This window comes from Syngnathus leptorhynchus, chromosome 7 (assembly GCF_054491065.1).
Source record: "Syngnathus leptorhynchus isolate UIUO chromosome 7, UIUO_Slep, whole genome shotgun sequence".
NCBI lineage: Eukaryota > Metazoa > Chordata > Actinopteri > Syngnathiformes > Syngnathidae > Syngnathus > Syngnathus leptorhynchus.
In genome coordinates this window covers 1,673,144-1,681,134 of record NC_141201.1, presented here as the reverse complement: position 1 = coordinate 1,681,134, position 7,991 = coordinate 1,673,144, and the positions used below count along the sequence as shown (strand labels likewise).

Genomic DNA, 7,991 nt, shown 5'->3' with positions numbered 1-7,991 from the left:
TAATCTGTGAGACGGGCTATGACGTGATCTGACATACGGTCGAGAATCTGTCGGGAAGGAGGTCGGTTTAACCTGGGTTGTCGGTGAAAGAGAGTTCCATTGTGTTTTATAGCAAACTAGCATAATCTAAAAACCAGATTCTTAACCTAAGTTACAACCCAGGTGGGACTTGAACCCACAATCCCCAGCTCCGGAGGCTGATGCCTTCTCCATTAGGCCACTGGGTCACACTTGTGGTTCTGAATGTTCAAAGTAGCGTAACGGACAATAAAGTGGCAGTCAGTTTTTTGTTTACAATTGAAAACCATCCAAAATGTTGTTTACACTTCTTAGTTGTTCTATCAATACAAGTGTGTTTTTCATCCCAAAATGAGCAAACAGCATCAGAACTGTGTCGGATTCAAAGTTTCATCCTGCATGTTGAAAACTATTTTTTTTTCATCGACATCCTCTGCAAACACCATAAACAAGCATCTCGTCAACAAAACCTCTCGATGGCCGCCGAGTCGATTGTCTCATTTGCAATTTGGGCTATTTGACTGCGAGCGCCGGCGGCAGCAGCTGCTGCCGCATTGCCTGATTCCCAGACCGGAGAAATTCATTCAGATCTTTGCTCTGATTTTCCATCGCATCTCTTGCCGGCGTCTCCTGCCCGATCCAGTCTGCTGAACGTCCTTCAAGAACAATCCAGGGCTGATTAATGAAGCCAAGCCGTTTGCGAAGGCGCAAATTGAACCTTGCATTCTTTTTGGAATCCATCTCCTTCTCGAAAGCAACCACGCTCCTATTAAAATGTACTTGCAGATTTTCCTCAGTGCGCAAATGTGTGACCAGATGTTGTCTGACAGCTTCATGGTGCTACAAACAAGCTGGAGGCATTTGAAAGCTTTTATTGCAGACAGATAGAAAACACAAAGCTCATAGCTCTTAGTAGTACCGTGCGATACAGGAGCACACATAACTGTACTTATTAGCATTCGACCTCCTTTCACCACTGTTACTGCAAATCAAACATACTTCCTGACCAAAAACGGATGCAACCACTTCATGTGAAAATCAGCCATGAAAAATAGACAGTTAAAACAATAAATTAGGGGCAGCAAAGACAATGTAAACAGCAGGGGCCCCAACAGTGAACCTTGTGGTACACCATAAAATAGTGGGGCAGAGTCCAGTGTGCCAATCAAACTATCGAGCACGACCAATAAATCTAAAGATTTCAGCTGTGTCCACCACTTTTGACAGATTCGTTATTAAAAAAAAAAAAAAATTGGGGGAATGAGTCTAAAATTCAACAGATTTTGATCAAGATCAATTTTTTTTATTAGCACCACCCTGGTGTGGCAAACCGCATCCTCTTAAAAAAAAAATCAAGGAATTCAACGACATTCCAAAAATAACAACAACCAGGATCATTTTGACAGCAATAATCATGTTCTGAAATGATCCCCGTTTCATCAAGACTTGTTAACTAATTAGAGCTCATCACAGACGGCTGTAGGCAAAAAAAAAAAAAACATGGCGGGGGCCACCTGTGTCACTCTGATGGAGAGCATGTGTCTACGGCAACCCGTGACCTTCCCTCCCACGCTTCTTAACCAGATCAATTACGCGTCGGGAACAGACGCGGCGAGAAAGGCGAGACGGTAAGACCGTGACCTTGTCACAGCGCCGAGGGTCACGGTGAATAATTCCTTTGGAGCGCCATCAAAAGCTAAAGGTTGAGCTCAGGGTCGGGGATGGGGTGGAAAGGAAGTCGAACAAAATAAGAGCAGAAGGGCGTAATAAAGTCGTGAACATTTTCCATCAGAGGCTTCCAAAAAAATAAGTGGCTTTTCCCAAGGACTCCCACGCCAGTTAATCTCAACAACCTCAGGTAAATTTCCATTACAGATAAAATCAGAAGAAAAAAAATCAGGCGTCAATCACGTGACGCCGTAGACTAGACGACCCCTGACGCTCGCCGCTTAGTGTGGAAAATTAGGCCGCCACATTTGTTAGAGTCCAGCCCTCCGCGGCCATGTAAACACCATTTGGGCCACTTTCCTGGTCAATGATTAATGTCGGCTCTCAAGGCTTTCACCTTCAGGTCGCCCCACACGACTGCCAACCTGTGCCGAGATTACGCCTCCGACAGACCGACCGACTGCTCTTTTACGGCACCCCGCCAGCTTCCGTGCACTATAATCACCTATAATGGCTGTTTTTTTTCACTCATTGAAAACCTGAATATGAGTTTAAAGCCATACTTATTAATCCCAAAGTGCGTCTCCCAGGGCACAAATGCAACTCGGAGCCATTTGAACAGCTTGCCGCTGTGTGAATTCTCCTTTTTTTAGAAGATGTTATTACCTTTTGCTACTACATTACTGCTCAAGATGGGCTTTGCATATTTCAGATGGTTTTTAAAGGAGACAAATTCTATTTGTTTTTGTCTTCCCACCTTGTAAAACCGTTCCAGGTGTTTTAGTCTAGCGGCATAGGTGTCAAACCCAAGGCTTGGGGGGCAGATACGGCCCGCCACATGATTTTATGTGGCCTTCAAAGACTTTGTCGTTACTACAATTACAAATTGTCTTCACTTTGTAAAACATATTTTTAGTTTTAACTAGTCTCTGATTTCGAAACTAGTTATTCATCAGTTTGTTGTGTAGCCTATACTGAATGTACGTATATAGAAGATGTTGACAATCTGATGAGAAGCTAACTTTAGCCTGGGTTGTTCTTGAAAACCAGAGAGTCTTTGCTGCATCTACATTTGCTTTTCTCCAATAGCTTCCTAATCCATGTGCCATTTATCACAAAAGATGGTTTTGAGATGAAAATGTTTTTGAATAATAGCAGATAAGACGTGTTTTTTTTTTTAAATACTTGACGGGTGGGCAGGCACTGCTGAGAGAGCTATTTGTATGCAAGCTATTAGCAACTCCAATCTCCATAATTTGTCCCCTTTAAGTCTAAAAATGCAGATTAGCACAAGAGGTGTCTTTTCACGTATGGCCTTTAGCCAGCTAGTCAACCTGCTGTCTTATTTATGCTAATTGCCAACAGACGTTTTGTCTTGTTTCACAGACCACAAGCTTTCTTTTTCTTTTCCACTTCCTTTTTTTCCTCCCACTTCAGATAAAGTTAAGATCATATCTGCTCGTTATTAGTACTTATTACATTTACTAGCATAAAAAATAGCCCAGTCTCGCTAGTTTTGTTGCAGTTCTTACAACGAGAAGGATTAAGATCCAGCTGACTTTTTTTAGAGGTGCTAACAAAATCAGAGTAATCTGCAGAATCAATCGCCAATAATCTGAAAATTCGGTTTGAAATGCAGATGGAATACTAAGTAGCCAAACAAACTATTTGGCGAGCACGGTAATTCTGGCTGCTTGTTTATTTCCGACACATCAATCACGATCGCCTCCCGATGACTTATTCATTAACTTGTGCAGAGCGGCCCGTCGTGATGATGAGAGCGCTAAGAAGCCGTGTTTTTCAGGACGCGCTATTCGCCGAGCGGCGTGTCAGCATTCCTGTGGAATTAGAACCACTGTTAATCAATTCGAGCAGACCTGGCGCATATCCAAGATGCAAAAAAAAAAAAACGATATTTGCCGTCGAAGAGAGAAGATGACTGGAAAGTGTAATACCTTCTTCTTGACTACAACTCCTGCATAATCACTCCTGATAATCTTGCTCAATCAGATCAACAATTCAAATCTGGAATTTGTCTCCAACATATGCTTTGTTATACGTAAAAACGATTCATTTTCCAATTAGTCGATCGGCCGCGTTAATTTACCCGAACTCGAACGCGATGAAAGCTGAGATGTCGAACGTTAACGCAAAGTGACGGCTACCGCGGGGAAAGTCATGTCTTGCGTGTGCTTATCTGAAGCGGCGTACACACGTGATCAAGGGTGCTTTCAAAGTGGGGCTGCGGGATGCCCTCCCCCCCCCCCTCCCCTCGTCTATTGCCCCCTGCAGGGAAAGGAGGCCAACGTTTGCCCAGCTGTCAGGCTCTTCCTCTGAAGCCAGCGCGACCCATTGGAAAAGTCTTTAATATCAGCGAGTTTTTTACTTTGCGCCATTTTCTATGAAACCCCGTTTATGTCCGTAGGGGCACTTTAGCTTTCACAAATGTCCTCAGAGTGTAAACAACAGGGCAGTTTCAAGTACACTCTATGACCAAAGTGCTTTATATGTAGGTCGCAATCGTGTCATCGAGCCCAAAATTCTGTTTTTGCCCGATGGCATTTAAAAGCCTGTGACCATTTGACTACTCTCGTGATTCAAATCGTACCGCTACTGTCCTGGATGGCAGGAACAAAGGCAGATTTGTTTGTAGGCACTATCATTTGTACTAAAGTCAACAGTGGTGGGAAATTAAAGTTGGATTGAAGGTTTTGCTTTTGATATGAAAGCAGAACCAAACATGAACAGACGCTCTTTGGACGTTAGAAGTCATAAGTTCGAAAGCTTGACCTTGGCTGAGTTTAAAGACACTTGCTACAGCGCTCTGACTGGTCAAGAGGATCAAATAAATGTCAACTGAAGATACTTGAAATTCAGTCTTACCTTGCCCATGGAGTTATTTTTTTTGTAGATTATAGTTAGTCTTGCTCAGGACTCTTGAAGGTTTTAGAACAAACGGGATGGAGACTCGTAGAATTGAGCGATGGCAGCGAGCGGCGACCCGAGCTAGCTCGGTTGTCTCGCAACACATCCGTCCGTTTGCAAAGTGACGGCGAAAACAAAACAACAGACCTCAGCTAAATTCAATCGAGTCTCTCGGCTTTGCCGGTAAGCGCGCCGACAATTCTCTTGTCTCGGTAACCTTGACGACTAAGCTCCTCTTTGTCGACCCCATACTGACTTTCATGTGCCGGCGAGACCGCCCGGCGACCCGACGTGACAGCCCGACGTGATTGTCACCGCCGGGGCTTTGACGACGTTGCGGCTTCCGCTTTATTCCGTGTTTATCTCCTGTGATTCGGAACTCGGACACAAGGTAGAAAGAGGGCCCCGGCCGGCTTCCATTAAAGAGGCTCTTGGCGGCTCGCTGACACGAGGATAATCCAAACCGAAATCAATCATGGCATTGTTATCGGGGTAATAGGTGAGCAAATATGTTTCCTGCTGGCCGTCCTTATTATTCCAGGCTTGGCAGGCCCCCGGGACCCGGTGAGCCAGATGGAATTGAGTCGTTGTCACTACCGGGTGAACGGGTAATGAATTACTACAGGACAAATGGGACGCCTCGCAAGAGATGAGGATTCCTCCCGCAAGGACTGCGAATGACAGCATCCACAAAGCCTTCTTTAGCAACTATAAATACATCAATGTTGGACTAATGGGAGTTCTTTGTCACAAACAATATTTTCCAAATCAAAACAGACAGTCCTGCCAAATTTGAACATTTTTCTCTTTATGTGAACTAGCTGCGTTTGTGATTATTTGTCTGTTCAAAATGTCGACTATTCACAAGTCTTAAAATGCTGTCAATGCTGTTAGATGTGAAATAACGATAGCCAAGAAGCTAGCTTGTACCGGCCGGTTAGCCTAGCTTAGTTGTAGCATGTCTTCTTTGACTCAACTTCTCTCAGATCATTTTTAATTGTTCTTCCTGTCGCTAGCCTGCTTGAACTTTTTCCCCACTCAAAGCCACGGCCTCGACCGAGGCTTCCTGCGGTTGACGAGCCAATTGGTGACGGCGTCCGGCTAATGGCGCTTCTCCGGTGACAGTCATTGCCGCAGGATACGATTACGCCTGGATAATTATGAAGGCGATTTGCCGTTCCGGCCGAATGAAGTCGGACTGTATTATTTGTGACAGCGGCGGTCGACGACTGTGATGGGGAGCTTCGATGATTGGTGACACCAACCTTCTGTTGGCACGAGCGCTGATAAATGCAATGCGTGTTTCAGAGGTGATGCCGCGCGCAATTTCTCAAGCAGACAGCTCAGCCGAGGCAGATGGCCAACTTTACGAGTCGGTTAAACAAAACGCTAACCGGGCGGGGTAGATACTTTGCACTTTGTGTTCAAATCAGAAGTGAAGGTATGTCGAGATATGTTTATGATGCTTCAAGGTTTGATGGCGTGTTGTCTTGACAAACCAGACATACAAGCGTCCTTGCCTTTTTTCATGTTACTGTTTTACGCTTATGGCCTTGAAGTGTTTAGTGTAATACATTGTTATTAAGTCGCTGAGTTGTTTTTTTTTTTTTTCCCTTCCATTTCCACCATCATTGCAACGCTTGAATTATTGATGCAGCGTTTGTGGCCTATGAAAAAACAAAACAAAAAAACAGTCGTCTACAGTGTGCAATAATGTACATCGCTGGTGTTTTGCTGACTGCGTTTGCATTGTTTTGTTGACATGATGTTTATGCAAATGTTCTCGTGAGGCACAGCGTTGGTTGTATTTCATAGCCCGCTTGCCAACCCGAAAGTTGTAAACAGCAACAGTCACGGATGAATAAAACAGTGGCCGCGTTACTTTTATGTATGCCCATCGCTCCTAATAAACACTCATAATGTGAATTGAATACAACAAAATACACAATATAATACAATTGACAGTCCAACTTTTTTTTTTTTTTTTTACTCAATTGTTATTTCCCCGCACGCACCCATCAGGAATATCCCTCAAAGTGACTCTTTGCAGCTGCACGTTTGGAAAACAAGCAGATGTGGATGCTCCCGATAATGAAAAGCATCCGTCTCGCGAACAAATTCTAATTTACCGCCGCCTATATAGTCGGCATCTGCTGAGCAATAAATATGAAATGCTCGCGTTTGCTAAGCACGTTAATGCAACGCGCCATCTGCACCGGCGTAAACGACAATTCTTAGCCCACGCTTAAACGTTGAAAGACAGACACGCTCGACAAATTTAACACATATATGAGCACACGCTCCCGCTGGAGTGCATCTTCACGATATTCCAGACATTTTGTACTTTTTCTTTCTCTCCCCACCTGTCTCCGTTTGGCACTGACACCGTCGAAGAAGCGTCACACGTCTTAAATGTCGAAGTTTCCACTCCCCGTAGATTTTTCTGCAAATGTGTCGCCCGTCGCAGATGTCAAGAAATTTGTGTTGGCTGGAAGTGTGAAATTGTGCGTGTGGAAGGATTACGTAACGGGGACACTCCGTGTTGTTGTTGCTTTTTAGATTGATGTGTATCTTAAGTATGCTCTGGAACATTCTCAGTCTGGAATCTGCCAACTGCCATATGGTCTCTTTGTTATTTGACTGAAATGTTTTTGTTTTTTTATATGAGCAAAACTAAACACGAAGAACTGATCTCACTTCAGGAAATCTCAAATGAGTGACATTTGGAAAAAAAAGTGGCCTTCGAGGATACGCCGTTGCTTCTCTGTGATGTTCACAAGTTGGGAAGAAAGTTGCTTCCCACACGCACACCCCTTTCGGTCAGCCTCTAATTTATTTCTAAGCTGCTTGCAAAATGCACGGCGCTCGCTTTAATTACGTGTGGCTGCTGTCGTCTGGCGGCTAACAACCCGCTCTATACCGCATGACAGCCTGAGCCCGAGGTTAGCGTAGCCTTCTTTGCTTGCGATATTTTAAAAGGCACTTAGCAGGTAAGCTGCGTCAAAGGCCAAAAAAAATAATTGTGACTCCGTCGGTAAGACTACAAGCTCCCTCGCAATGTTTTTAAGAAAGCAACTTTATTTAAAACAATCTGAAATTGAGGAATCCTTGCCAACAAACGACAAATCGTCACAAAAGCAACCAATTTAATACAACTTGGCTTCGGCACGTCTGTGTTGAAGACATTTTTGCAAATGTGGCAAAAAGCTGCCACTGCTCTATCAACACGCTCTACAGAGACCAATTTTTTCCTCAAGGCGGATAAATGTCCCGACGTGCCAAAAAGCTTGGCTACAAAAAGCAGCTCCAAACAAAAACATTCCTTCCTTTGCTAAGATAATTGCTATTCTTGTTGATGTCAGCCAAATGTATCCTCCCTA

The 7,991-nt window shown here is 44.1% G+C and overlaps 1 protein-coding gene and 1 non-coding gene across 2 annotated transcripts in view; one reads left to right on the top strand and one right to left on the bottom strand.

Moving 5' to 3' along the window:
- cntn5 (contactin 5) overlaps positions 1-7,991 on the top strand; it is a 67,844-nt gene that overhangs the window by 12,980 nt on the left and 46,873 nt on the right. The gene's annotated exons all lie outside the window — the stretch shown is intronic.
- Positions 155-227, bottom strand: trnar-ccg (transfer RNA arginine (anticodon CCG)). The gene has a single exon. It is a non-coding gene; the product is annotated as a tRNA-Arg (tRNA).